The sequence below is a fragment of the Poecilia mexicana genome, unplaced genomic scaffold (assembly GCF_051168715.1).
Source record: "Poecilia mexicana isolate PSO_F unplaced genomic scaffold, ASM5116871v1 scaffold_4, whole genome shotgun sequence".
Classification (NCBI taxonomy): Eukaryota; Metazoa; Chordata; class Actinopteri; order Cyprinodontiformes; family Poeciliidae; genus Poecilia; species Poecilia mexicana.
Genome location: NW_028263373.1, coordinates 31,322,895 through 31,338,296, shown reverse-complemented (window position 1 = coordinate 31,338,296; position 15,402 = coordinate 31,322,895).

Sequence of the window (15,402 nt, the reverse complement as noted above, 5' to 3'; positions counted from 1 at the left end):
ATATAACTATTTCTTTGTGTGTTTGGAGTTTCTGTGCTGATTAAATTTTTGCGAAGCAATAAATGCTGGGTAGCTGGTAACACTTTATTTGAAGGGGTGTGGATAAGACTGACATGACACTGTCATGAACATGAAGAAGTCTTTATGAATGACAGTTGTCATGAAGTGTCATTCGGTAAATAATGACACTTTTAATGCAAAGTTGCTCTAAAAGTTGCATTAAAAGTCCATTAAAAGTGCCAACTTTGCATGATTTTGTAAATAATGACAATTTAAAGCATATTTAAGCATTGTTACAGAATGGAGCTGTATTTCCCTCAACCCACTGGCTGCAATGTTAACACCTTGAGATGCCATGAGACCTAAATCCTGAACATCATGGCATGGAGTGCATCCCAGTTTTCCATGTCTGGCATATAACCATTCATTTTAGGTTTTAAACTGGTTCTATTGATCCTGTGTCCAGACAGAGGGATAATCAGCAGCCCAGCATAATGACCTGTTTGTTCTGAAGATCCTGCAGCTTCCAGTTCATCTTCCTAACATGGCGCCTCCTCACCCTGACTCTCATACTGACAGGAGGAACCACAGAGCTCTGTTAGGTTAAAGCTCATCTTCTGAAGTTGGGATATTTTTCCTCCAACAGGTTCCAGAGGAATCACCTCAAACCAGATGTTGGACTGGATTTTATTTCAATGTCATTTGTGAATGTTAGAGCCTTGTTTTCAACAGTGGAGTTATAAAGGTTAAGAAAGGTTATTTTGGAGGAAATCTCATCAACATCAATATTTACACTAAATAAGAAGCAAAAAATTAGTTTAATAGAAGAAAAGCCTCTCAGACTCAGAGCTCAAAGCGAGATGACAGAGAGCATCAAACAAATTTTTTAAAATTAGACAATTTAACTTCACATAATTATCGTGACAGAAGCCATTTGTTTGTTAAATACTTAATGAAACATATTTACCGTGTTTGATGTTGTGAATGACGTAAACTCACAGACTAACAAGATAATTAGTCCAAGTTTGTCGTTTATTGAACGTTCAGGAACTACAGCTGCTGTTACGAGCCACAGCAAAGGTAAACGAAGGTAAAACAACTGAACAGCTGATCAACTCTAAACCACTCCTACCTTTTTACTCTCTTTCTCTTTGTCATTTAAGGACACCTGTTGCCATGGCAACCGCCTGTACTCCTCGAGTCGACCAGAGATTGCATTAAAAACATAACATTCAGTTCGTTATGATATTAGGTTTTCAGGCTTGATATTTATTTTGTGATCATTAAGCACTATATATATATATATATATATATATATATATATATATATATATATATATATATATATGTATATGTATGTATATATATTGTTTGTTGTTGCGCAACACCCCCCGCCTCTTCTCTCTCTCTCTCTACTTCCCCTTCTGAGAGGAGGGAGATGTTGCTCCCAGCTCTCCGTCTAACGGGTCCTAGAAGCCTCTAACTCCGGAGTATTACTACAGATGAGAATATAGAGGACATTCTGTTTAAGCTGGGCGCGAGAAAGACTAGCCTGGTTTCCAACGACCTTTGCCTCCAGATGTCCCACCCTTTTTCACCCTGTGAATTAGCCAGATTGAGCAGCCCGGAATCAGCTAGTTTCACAGAGCACACCTGTTAACGGTCGCTCTTTCTCTTATTACAACTTGCACTTGTTACTGAACCAGGTTGGTTTTAGTGACTCGGGCGAGTCCCAAGGGTGTTGTTTTAGTTTTGGGCCAAAAGCAACCTATAAAACATTTACCACTTTTTCCTCCCAGAATCAAACTTCATAACTATTTTACAACCATCAAAGAACTTTAAGGTGACTCATTAACTGAATGTCCACAACATCTTTTAGATTTTCTTAATGCTAAGTATTTTATTAGTAAGGCAATTTTGCAAGGGTCAGTACAGCTTAAATCAGTAGCAGAAATAATCAAATAAGTAAAATCAATAATCTAGTCTATCTTTCCCTAATGCTGACACTGTGAACTAAAACAGGTAAACTTTGAGAGAGACTGACGGTGTTTGGCATTTTGAACCCCAGAACTGGCCTGATGATGGAAAAGGTGTTGCAGCAGCAGGAGGCTCCCAGTACAGGAAGAGTACTGAGTCAGAGCGGCAGATCTCGGGCCTCAGGGTGACTTCCTCATGCGCGTAGCGGTCCTCTCCTTCTTGTCTTGCAGCTCTGTAGCTCCTTTCTCTTCGTCTCACGATCTTTCTGGTCCTTCGAGATGTAGATGAGCTGGTCTCATGGAAGGAACACACCAGTTCTTCCTCTTTGCCTTTGTCTTTATCTTCATCTTTGCCTTGGTCTTTGTCTTTGGGGTCTCGAACCCAGCTGATGAGAGAAATACAATTTGAAGCCACATGTTGCGGGGCTAACGGGTTGGTCCCCATGTGCAGAACAGTCTTTGGCTCTGTGGCTCCGGCTCTTCTTCAGCTTCAGAGTTCTTTGTCCATCTCGATCTTGGCTCGAAGCTGCCTGAAGGATCCAACCAAAGATTCCTCTTTTGCACTCACCTTATAAAGGGTTTATCCACCCTTTTGGTGCATTTACATTGGCTAGCTTTGTTGCTGTGCCTGTCTCATTGGCTGACTGCTTGGACCGATGATCTCATATCCATCACCGTCTTGGAGACATGATGACCTGATGTCTGTACTAATGTCCCAAGTTGCTCAACAGTCCTCTTGTGTCTAACCTTTTCTTAGGAAAGTTAAAGTTTAGCAATAAGGCCTTGGTCACCTCTGCTCTCCTATCAGTTCCTCTTTTTCCCTGACCTTTCACCTACCATCTACCTCCAACACAACATCAGTGACCTTTAGTTACAGTTACACACTTTACACCATTTCAAGTTCAATGTCAAAATCACATTTATAACCTTTTGGTTGCTCTGATTTAGCATTCACTTATAATATTATAATAACTATTACTTATTAGTTACTCTTATAATCATAATGTGTTATTACAGACATTTCTGAAAAGAAACCAAGAATAATTCATTATTCTAATTATTTGACACCATGTTACAGTTACTTCTTTCACCTGTAAGTACTTCCATAAGTATAAGAGTAAGTGTAAATATTCTTATAATCAAACCAACATCAACCACCGGTTAAACCAATATTAATTATTGGCTTAATTATAAGTTATCATTATTAATTCAAGTATTTTACTCTGGGTTTTATCCAATTACTCAAAATGTCTAGATTTTATTCCTTAAACCTTTAATGCTCAAAATGAGCAGTCTGAACTATTTTTAAACACTGCAGGCTGGAAACTTCCTCTTTCTCCAGGAAACCTGCTCTTCCTGTTTCATAACTCTCTTTCTGTCTGACTATGATTTTTTTATGATTAAATAGAAAAAAGTAGAATTAAAGCAAGACACAATAACAACACACACAACCAGATTAATTTTATTACCATCTGACTCTACTGTTGGGTCTTGATGTCACCTGTGTAATCAGTTTTAAAGATAACTTTATTTATTGTTATTATTAAACTAAAATCTCCAGCATGGGGGAGTGGGCTGAGCTCGACTTTTTCTCGACAATATATATATATATATATATACTTTTGTCATAGTACCCCCAAGAATTTAAAACTACTTTCACCTCTGCCTGACCGTACCCGCCTATTTTTACCCCTGTTCTTTTCTAAGATCCCAGTAAAATCACACTGTGTCATGCTGAAACTGCAGTTCTGGCAACAATTATGGTCACCAATAAATGATTTGAATGGTTTATTTGAGATGAAGAACAGCATTAAGAAATTGCACAAAGGGAAGTAATGGTCTAGGTCCACATAGGAGAACATAGAAGGTGATTATTTTTTGATATTTGATAAGTGAATTGTTTGATTTTCAGACAGTAAATCTGTTTTGAGAAGATGGAGCTCCAGCAGTAGGTCACTTTATCCACAGAGGCATTGATTGGCTGGGAGGAGGTGAGCAGTTCGGTTGGTGGCTATATGTCTGTATTTATTTTCAAGATGACAAGACATTTGGCCACATCACCGCAAAAATGGTTCACCAGATTCAAACTCTACCTTTTTCCAATGCTATCTTGATCCAGATTATTTTTCAGTGGGAGCATCAACATGAATTCTAAAACAGACAGTTATCCAAGACTTGCTTCTCATCAGCATTCTTGCAGGTATTTGCAATGAATGCAGAAACTGCCAATCAAACAAGTGGAGATAAACAGATTCAGTGTTGAATTGATGCTGTAGAAACAGGAACCATTAAATAATTACCCACATTTAATTTATAATCTACATTGGCTATTGTGTTTGCATGTTAATGATTTAATCACATATTTCATAAATTGTCTAAGTAAATCATTTAAACATAAAATTAAACATGAATTTATTTCGTGTTACATTTAATTGTGTAAGTGTGTATTCATTTAATTTTGTCCTTTTCAACTCTTCATGTAAAGTCGCACAACGCAACCAAAGTTTTACTTTATTTTCAGGCACCCTGTTTCTCTATTTGAACCATGGAGTGGTTGCTGTTTGCTGCCGATAAAACTATCTAGCTTGGACAGATGTTAACTACTAACCAATTCCAGGGGCCACATAAATGAAGTAGAGGCAGGTGGTGGACATAGAGAAGAGAAATATGACGACCAAAAATGATTGGTTGGAGATTCGCAGCAGGCTCTTTAAATTAAACATTTTGGCTTCAGCTTGCTTCTTTTTCGCAGATGTTGCACTTCAAATGAAACCTATAGGGAATTACAATATCATCCAATTTGGTGTTGGTAAAAGCTTGAATCATAAAGCGCAACTCAATCCAAACGACAGGTTAAGGCAAATAATGCTAAATTATTCCCAGGATATTCTGAACTGGAAAAAGCATGTCTGGGCTATTTCCATCAAGCAAACATAGCTGCAGAAAGCACAACATCCAAACAATGCCAGAACAGGGATTCATCCACCGACTGCTGCGGGACGAGCCTTCCATGGCTGCAGTATTTCCAGCAAAGTTTAAGGTCAGTGTTTGCAGAGGCAGGTCAGCTTCTCCGTCCTCACTGAGGGTGGATGAAGCGATGTTTCCAATCTCAGATGACTCAGCTGTGGTTGTATCAGAGAGGGTGATGAGGGCTGCTGTGGACAACTTTGTCTCATGGTGTGGACTGAACCACCTGCAGCTCAATGTGACAAAGACCTCAATGTGACAAAGACCTCCTCCTGTATCTGAGGAGGAGAATCAGGACACTGGTGACCCCTGTTGCCATCCAGGGAGTCAGTGTGGAGAACTATAAATATCTGGGTGTCCACATTGATAAAAAAAAACTGGACTGGGTCAAGAACACTGATGCTGTGTACAGGAAAGGCCAAAGTACTTTCTGAGGCGGCTGAGGTCATTCAACATCTCCCAGATTTTGCTCAGGATGTTTTATGACTCTGGTTGCCAGTGCCATCCTGTATGCTGAGGTGTGCTGGGGCAGCAGGCTGAAGGTGGAGGACACCAACAGACTGAACAATCTGATCCGGAAAGCCAGTAAAGTCGTTGCAGTGGAGGTGGACTCTCTGACAATGGTGTCAGAGAGAAGAATCCTGTCCAAGATGCAGGCCATCTTGGACAAGTCTCATCCAATCCATGACGTGCTGGCCGGATACAGGAGGACCTTCAGCCAGAGACTCATTTTGCCAAAGTGGACCACAGAGTGATACAGAAAGTAATTTCTGCCTGTTGCCATCAGTTTTTACAATGCCCAAGTCTGTGCTAATTGATTGTATTTATTTATTTGTTTATATCTAGTCATTTTGAACTATTCACTCTTTATTATTCACTCTTAGGCAGTGGTCCCCAAACTACGGCCTGCGGGCTGAATCCGGCTCCCTGAACAATACCAGAGAGCATTCAGAGTTTTTTTCATTTACCGTATTTTCCGGACTATAAGCCGGATATATGTGGATTTTTCTTCAACCACCAGGGGGCTCTTTAGCAGGAAGTGAATCATTGGAAGTCTCTGATACTTGCACGCCAACATTCAGACACAAGCAGCAAAATGAGTAAGAAACAGATCAGATGTCTTTGGAAAGTTTCTTTGCAGGGGAAAAGGCCCAGAGAAGAGACAGAAGAATGGATTTATCCTGGACCGGTAGGTGAGTCCCACTTTACAAGCCACTCTGTCATTGTCTCTCATCACTTTCAGATGGAACCGACTCGTTGCAGAGAAACAAGCTCAGGGCTCCCATTAGTCAATATCGTGAGTTAAAATTGTCACGAAAGTAAAATGTTCGTTTTTGTGGTGCTTCTTATTTTGAAGCGATATATAAACGTTACCATAGCGACCAGAGTCAGAGATTTTTGGGCAGTGGTCAAGAGGAGATGAGTAGAGCTTGTGAGTCTTAAGTCTGGTTTAGACGCCTAGATTTAAGAATTGTCAGCCGATTCTCCAAACCTCTGTGACCACAGAGCTGATAAAAGTACGATCGGTTCGTGTTCAGCCACACGGCAGGAACTGATTCCAGTTAAGAACATCCCGATTCCAGAGGATAATCAAGTAAAACCCCCAACATAGCGGGAATTTAGAATAACCAAACACGGATGACGATGTAGAAGTGACAGTTTGTGGAGTCATTTTAAGAGATAAAAGAAACAAAAAGAAAAGGCGGTGGATAAAAGACGATGGGAGCAGCCGCTCTGTTTGCTGCACTATGATATTGAGGTGACTGTGTTTTTTCATAGTTAACATTTTTAACTGAATAAACATAACAATGACCTTTAGATTTAATAATAAACATTTCCACATATCATCTCCGATATCCACCGGACTCTCAGTTGTGCGATATCAGCTGTTTGGGATTCCCCTCTGTTATTACGTCGCCATGCTTTCTGATTGGCTACCTGTCACATTCAACAGGTCGTATTCTCGTTCCCAGTCAGGGAAAACCCCACAGGCTGCGATAAAAGGGCCAAGACAACCCAAATTGGGCATATTCAGGATTTAGTGGGAACACAAACATGCAGAAGCCTTATCTGACTGTTCATCCCCCCCAATGTCTTGACCGGTCCGTGGTAATAAAAAGGTTGGGGACCACTGATTTAGCACATGCTATAGCAGACACGAAGGATCAGCACTTTTACTGTTACAGTTACCGTTCGGAAACTACTGTAATAAGTTCTGTTAAATCTAATCTTGGCTACTTTTTCTTTTTCAACCGTAATAAATGTGATATTCAATTGACTAGGGCTGTTGTAAACGAATATTTTAGTAATCGAGTAATCTATCGATTATTCTTACGATTAATCGAGTAATTGGATAAAAAAAATTCTAAAATGAAATATTGGTAAATCTGGCATAATACCGGTGTTACTATCAGATATCAATATCAGTCCAATTTTTCATATTTGAGCATCCCTAACAGTTGCTTTTTTGTAGTTTAGAAAACTAACCTGTAACAATAATAGCTCACTTTCTAAGTTAACCAGAAGAAAAGTTATGGAAAAATCTGAAATTATATTGAATTTAATAACAAAGAGGCAGGCTCACAAATATGCTTATAAAAATGTCTACAATCCAGCTTTTAGTTTATGTATTCATCTTCAGTGAGTTTAATAGATTAATTAAACTCACCTTGCCACCTAACCTGTCACGCTTTGGGTTTGAAAATACAGGGAATGCCGCCTGGAGTGGGAGGAGAGGGCGAATGAACGAACGTAAGATGGGATGGAGGGGAGGAAATAGACCAGCGGACTGACGAACCGTTAGACCGGGGGACGAACACGGGGGGAAGCAATACGGGATATTTACGACACCTTCACTGGTCACACTCAGAAACTCATCTACCAGCCATGTACGATGCGCTCCGCCACCCGTTTCTTCAGACCGGGATATGAAATTTATTGTGCGGTTCGTCGGTAAAGCTACATTTACACGGTAAGCATCAGCTACTCAGCCGCCCGCCCTGTTCAGGCTATCCGCTCACCTCAGCGCTCTTCCCGCCGTTCGCTTTCAACCAGCAGCCCCGGAGGAGAAATGCTGCCGTACTCCAGGCATTCCCCAGTCATTTTAAGGATGCTTATTGGTTCCCCAAAAACGATAAAAAGTCGGGCATTATCATCAATCAATAAAATCCCCACGGGCCAATCTTGAAGATTGGACTTTATGCCGCTGAGACTTAGCTTTTGTCAACAACTCAGAGGCGGAAGTGAGAGCTCCGCGCAACGGAAATGAAGTCCCGGCCGGAACACGGTGCGCTAACTAATAAAACATAAATTAACGAAGCTTCGAGACAGGTAAATTTTCCTCGAGGAATTTTAGTAATCGAGGTACTCGAATCATTCGAGGAATCGTTTCAGCCCTACAATTGACCTGTTATGACTCAAATTTTGGGTGTCTGCCCCCCTCTGCTGCTGCTGCATCGTTGTGGAAAACCTAGAGCGGCAGAGATATCTGAGTTTTATGTGTGTATGTTTACTGGTTTAAAAAAATAAAAAAAACTTTGGGGTTGTGGCTCATAGTTCGGAAAATACGGACTATAATCCTTCCTGGATTTTTTTCTGTGAAGAACCCAGAGAGGGTTATTTGATTGTGCTTTCTGGAAAACAATAAATTTTTACATTTAGGCACTCCTGCAATCGTCACACTTTTTCTGTTACAAACTGACTCCGGCCCCCAACCAGAGACGGAAAAAGTTATGTGGCCCTCAAAGAAAAAAGTTTGGGGATCCCTGCTCTTAGGTATATATATATATATATATATATATATATATATATATATATATATATATATATATATATTAAAAAAAAAATTCCCCTCTCACCCTCTGTGGGTGGTCTCTTTCATCCTCTGAGCTCGGGTCCTCTACCAGAGGCCTGGGAGCTTGAGGGTTCTGCGCAGTATCTTGGCTGTGCCTAGAACTGCACATTTCTGGACTGAGATGTCTGATGTTGTTCCTGGGATCTGTTTGAGCCACTGCTCCAGTTTGGGGGTGACTGCCCCGAGGGCCCCGATGACCACAGGCACCACTGTGGTCTTCACCTTCCAGGCCTTCTCCAGTTCCTCTCTGAGGCCCTGGTATTTCTCCAGTTTCTCATGCTCCTTTTTCCTGATGTTGTGGTCACTTGGTATTGCTACATCCACCACAACGGCTTTCCTCTGTTCTTTATCCACCACCACAATGTCCGGTTGGTTCGCCATTACCATCTTGTCTGTCTGGATCTGGAAGTCCCACAGGATCTTAGCTCGGTCATTCTCCACCACCTTTGGGGGTGTTCCCCACTTTGATCTCGGGGCTTCCAGTCCATATTCTGCACAGATGTTCCTGTATACTATGCCCGCCACTTGGTTATGTCGTTCCATGTACGCTTTCCCTGCCAGCATCTTGCACCCTGCTGTTATGTGCTGGACTGTCTCAGAGGCCTCCTTGCACAACCTACACCTTGGGTCTTGTCTGGTGTGGTAGATCTGAGCCTCTATTGCTCTGGTGTTCAGGGCCTGTTCCTGGGCGGCCAGGATGAGGGCCTCTGTGCTGTCCTTGAGTCCAGCTTTCTCCAGCCATTGGTAGGATTTCCTGATATCAGCCACTTCAGTTATTTGTCGGTGGTACATCCCATGTAGGGGCTTGTCCTCCCATGATGGTTCCTCCAGCACCTTGTCCTCTGTTCCCCATTGCCATATATATATATATATATATATATATATATATATATATATATAATCAGTGTTGTGTTCAAGACCACTTAACCCGAGACCAAGACAAGACCAAGACCAGAGTGTATCGAGACTGAGACAAGACCAAGACTTTTGGGGTCCGAGACCAAGTCAAGACCAAGACCGAGGGGAGTCGAGACCGAGTCAAGACCAAGACCAGCTACAGGTACATGACACAATAAAATGTAAAATATGATCGAAATTGCTTCTCAAAATAATCTGAAAGATCCATATTCCCATAAGAACACCTAGATATTAAATACTTAATACATTTTACCAATATTAAATATTCCATTTATGTGCTAAAATGTGTGATGGTCTCGTGCCATCCCTAAAAACATAACGCCCTGGGCATTTGCCCATATTGCTCATGTAAGAAACCACCACTGTCTGCACCATTAAACATAGCAATTGAGGCAATGCCCTGACGGTAAATAACGCTCAACTATGAACACTGACCCAAGGAGCAACAAGCAAGAAGTAACCAAACAGAAGGCGCTCATCGTGACTGTTTTCACTCTCTCTACCAGTACATGAAGCCAGGTAGTCTGACACCATGGCAGACATTACAGCTGCCACTTTGAACAAAAACAATCAAAGAGCAATGTGCATGCTCTGCATGCTCTTTCGTTCTTGTGTTTTAGTTATTTGTTAATTTAAATATCAATGTACATAATTAATAAAATAATGATGCAGTGTACACAGAGCATTACAAGAACAAAGAACGGGTGTTCTGTCAGGTCAGATCGTCATACGCTTAGCACGAACTCACGGTGTTCTGTCAGATCAGCATACGTTGTCAGATAGTCGTACCTTAGCTCAGACATGCATACGCTGTCATTACCATATGATTTTATTTATTCAGCAACATAGAATCATGACGTAGATCATTATTAACAGTTATTAACAGATGTATGGCATCCAGCTGCAGCCAGACCTGCTTTAAACACACTTTGAAACCACAATAACGCATGTATATCTATCTAGTTATCATATTATGTCATATTATAAACAATTTAATGACTTATTTTCGTCATAACTTGTTGCGTATACTGACAACTCCACTGACGGTCGGACTTAATGCGCATGCGCTGGCATGGTACTCACTCCAATGTATGCTATTCTGACAGCATATGGCTATCTGATAGAACAACGGCTATATCTGTGAGGCACGTCATTACCATAAGATTTCATTTAATCAGCAACATAGAATCATGACGTAGATCGTCATACACTTTGATATTAACAGTTGTATGGCATCCTGACTTAGCGGTTAAGTGAGTTTTACACAGGCGTGTGTTGTAGTTGACTCCAGCAGCAGCCAGACCCTGCTTTAAATACACTTTGAAACCATGACAACACATGTATATCTATATAATTATCATTGAAAACAATTTAATGACTTATTTTCGTCATAACTTGCTGCGTATGGTGAACTGACAACTCCTCTGACGGTCAGACTTCTTAATGCGCATGCGCGGGCATGGTACTCACTGCGTGTATGGTACTGACAGCGTATGGCTATCTGATAGAACAACGGCTCTCAGTGAGTGACACTCCAGTCCTATCTAATAAGTAAAGAGCCGTGGAGAAGAATCGACTGTTTCTGAATGTCACCTCACTATATTGCAGACTTTTGGACATAGCGTTGTCCCATATATGCGACAAGTCAGTCTACACCTCCGCACAATAATTCAGAGCAGTGAGTGATAACATTTTTCATCACAATGCATGTGTCTCTGTACACAGTTAGCTGTACAGTGTACAGCTAGCTTTGCTAACATCACGTTAAATGAGCTTACCTTCTTTGAGCTACTTTTCTAAGTGACGAAAAAAGTTAGACGTCCCCACCGTCTGTGAAAGCGAAGCGCTGCTGAGTTAGCTGTGGCCATCGGATTTCTTACTATTTATGCAGCGATATTCCATTACTGATGATTAGACAAACATTTTTTGCCGCTGAGAGAAAACCACGGCGCATGTCCTGGAGCGCCGCGCGCGAGTGAAAGGTGGGGAGGGGGCGGGGGAGAAACACGTAGTTGCTTGGATTTTAATCGGTGCGTTTTGCATCCACTAAAAACAAAGATGTTAACAAATAAACTGGACAGTATGCTGTACGTTTAGTGATATTTTCACAGTTGCGGTCTCGACTGGTCTTGAAATAAAATGCAGAGTCCTCAGAGCCTGAGACCGAGACAAGACCGAGACCAAATGCGGTCGAGTCCGAGACGAGACCGAGACCATCAAAAACTCTGGGGTGTATATAATAATATACATTATTTTTACTACTAATAAGTAGTAAAAATCCAGTGTTAAAGCAAAGTGTTTCCTATCAAATCTAGAGGTGTTAAACTGAAATCAGTAACTCTTGACTTCTTAACTCTGAACTCCTACACTGGCTCTAACACTGAAGGAGTTAATTCACTGCCTCCGCCCCAGAATCACAGATTCCTACCAAAACGAAGCGACAGAAGCCAAGTCATTTCAGGACTATTTACTTTCCACATGTCTGAGGTGTTTACCACGCTTGGCAAGTGATTTCTTTTTTTTTCTGAGATGGTTATAATACGACTATTTTGAGAAGGAACGTCAGCGTAGAAAACATAGGCTCGGTCCCCCCCCCTCTCGAGGCGAGGATACGTTAAGGGTGAAACTCGCGCTAGATTTACCTCATTATGTGCGTGAGGTGAATGAGCGTAAGGCGCGCTGAAGTGTATAGGAAAACATAATAGGGTATATGCCACGAGAGGTGGTGACGTATTTCCGTTTGAATTTATTCCACATAGGTTGGTTCCAGGTTCTTGGCCGAAGCTGCAAGATCTGTACCATGAAAAAGATGCAAAACTTAAAATATCTGTGAGCTGCTGGTACAACAACTGAGTTTTGTGGTGTGCCGTTGTGTCCAGTAATTAGTCGGTACCATACAGTGCTTAGTTTTTTCATTTTCCAGCTGATATCAAGGCAACAGCGGACTGTAGCCAAAACTTAGCCACTACAGCTAACACACGGTTTGTAGCTGCCTGCTATTTCAAAGCTTGAGGATATTGAAGATCCAGCGTCAGAAATGGGAAGATGGGGGATGTAAAGGGAGTTGTACGTGGTTCGTTTAGTGGAATAATTTGTTGGAGGAAAATAATGCCGGAGGAAATCTACTGCTACGGGAACAGGCTGAGAACAGAGGCAGCGATTCGGCACAAGGTAAGTCAATACGTGTGTGTTGATGTGCGTTTATGTTATATGGAGTATGAAATTATTTTTAGGCAACTCCTTAGTTTTTGTTTATGTGACAATTATATAAAATACATTTAACATGCAGTCTGAGCGATACCGAGCACGGTAATTTAAAAACAGCCGAGAGCAGCAATGCTCCAAACCACACAAGAAGTCAGTCAGATTAAGGTCCAAAACCTTAAGTGGCACTGACCCACATAAAAAACCCACAGAACAAATGGTGCAAATCACGTCTTTCCCGAATCCCGAATATATGCTGTTTCATCATTATTATCCACGTTAGAGTGATTTTTTCCACTTGGCTGCTATCATCTGTTCTTGCGTTAGACAAAGTAATTTCTCTTTTTTTCCCTCTGAGATTCTGCTTAGAAAATGAGGTTATGAAGTTACATCCTCCTGCTGCTTTTTGTTTTTAAAATGGTTAACGGTTACTGTGGGCAAATCCAGCAAGGACCAAGTGAAAAACTCCATCTCTAACACAGAGTGACCTGTGCACCGGAAGCAGGCTATGTGGAAAAAAAATGCGGAAGTGCTAAAACGGAAGTCCGTGGCATATACCATTGGCACCCTCCAGACGGGGTTTTGGCGCCCCCTCTGGTGCTGCGCCCCTATGCGTTGCATGCGCTGCATACCCATTTTTTGATAGACGTCACGTTCGCCACCCGGCTCAGTGATTTAGCTTAGCATACCGAATGTTAGCGGAGTATAAGTGTTGAAAAAATGGAGCCAGTGAAGATTCAGTCAAATTCTTGGCTAAATTGAACAGATCCGTAATAATCTGGAGTATGTTTTTTCATCATGTTGAACATTTACATGCATATTGGTCAGATTTATCAACCTTTCTGATCGATTTTTTTCCCCTGTGAAGAACTGTAAAAGGCTTTTTCATGTTGAAAGCATTATTCCCGCCCTTGTGTCTTATACATGTTTTGCAGCATGTTTTAATCCTTTTATTGCCTTTTTGTATATATTAGAACCAGTCTGGTTCCGGATGAATTTCCAGTCGTCAGCCTAACCTCCTCCTCCTGATCCCTCCATGGATTCTTCGAATATTCAAGCTCCAAAAATGATTATGTAAGTCTTAATATCTCTGAAACTCCATATTTCTGTAATTGAGGCTTGTTGTTAAGAGTTGTAATAAAAATGTATTCCTTCGTTCCATTCCTCATTGTTATGGTTTTTGTTTATGATCCAGAGACCGACTGAAGACTGTTTAATGCAGTAGAGGAGCATGTTGGTGTCTCCAGCCAAACTTCACGAACAGCCCAACAACCTGAAGACAATCTGTTAGTGATGGACATCTCTCTGGTGGAGTGCAGAGAGGAACTGTCTCTTATCAATAGAAACATAAACTGGCTCAGAAATGATGGATCTGAATTTCACGTTGGTCTGTTAAGTAATGTACATATCTGGTAATCTACCTGTTAAAAGAAAATTTACTCGATCATATTATATGAACTACATGCATTGATACAGGCTTTACTTTCTCCACCTTGTACTTTGAATAATTTCATGCATATTGTATTGAAGAAAAATGTATTAAGCATACTGCATTTTGTATTGCACAGCTGATATGTCAGACCATTTGATAAGCGATATGTGAATGACAGCGACATGTGAAACATGCACATTATTCCATGTTGTAATATGTTTTGTAATTATGGTGCACGTTTTGAAATAAATGCATTTGAGAAAATCATTGCCTCTTTATTAAATGTTTATTTTCCAAAGAATTTTTAAAAGTTCAAAACAATAAAGTACCTATTTAATATTAATTACAAATAACTCTTAAGAAGTTAAAGAAATACTCTGTGAGAGTTAATATTAAGATCTAACACTGAATTAGTGTTAGTAAGTGTTAAATTATTAACTCCAGCAGATTTGATATTTGACACTTTATAAGAGTTAAGGTACCAACTCTCCAAAAAGAGTTAAATTAACACTTTCTGGTGTGGACCCATATAGACACTTTAAAAGTGTTGAAATCAAATCTGACAGAGTTAATCTGGGCCTCCTGGATTTGCTGTGCTACATGATTATTTGGATACACACACACACACACGCACACACACACACACACACAGACAGACAGACAGACAGACAGATAGATAGACAGGACTGCAGCCCTCGTATATGATGTGAGGGCTACAGTCCTCGCATCATTTTACCACTGAACAGGTAAAATGGTCGTAAGATCATTTTAATTACTACAATTACTAATTTTTTAATTACTACAGATAGATATTGTAGTAATATCCCACCATATCCAGATGGAATATTACGACATTTACACTATTAATAACATAAGTTTGACCGAACAATTTTACTGCTTATATTCACGTTAAAAGGGTAAAATCTGAATATTTTTATAGGTTAACCGAATATACAAAGATAAAAATACAAAGAAGTTAAATCTCATATGACACACTAGTGTCATGTCTATGAAAATTGGTCATTAGAGAAGCTCTTACTTTGAAAGTAACC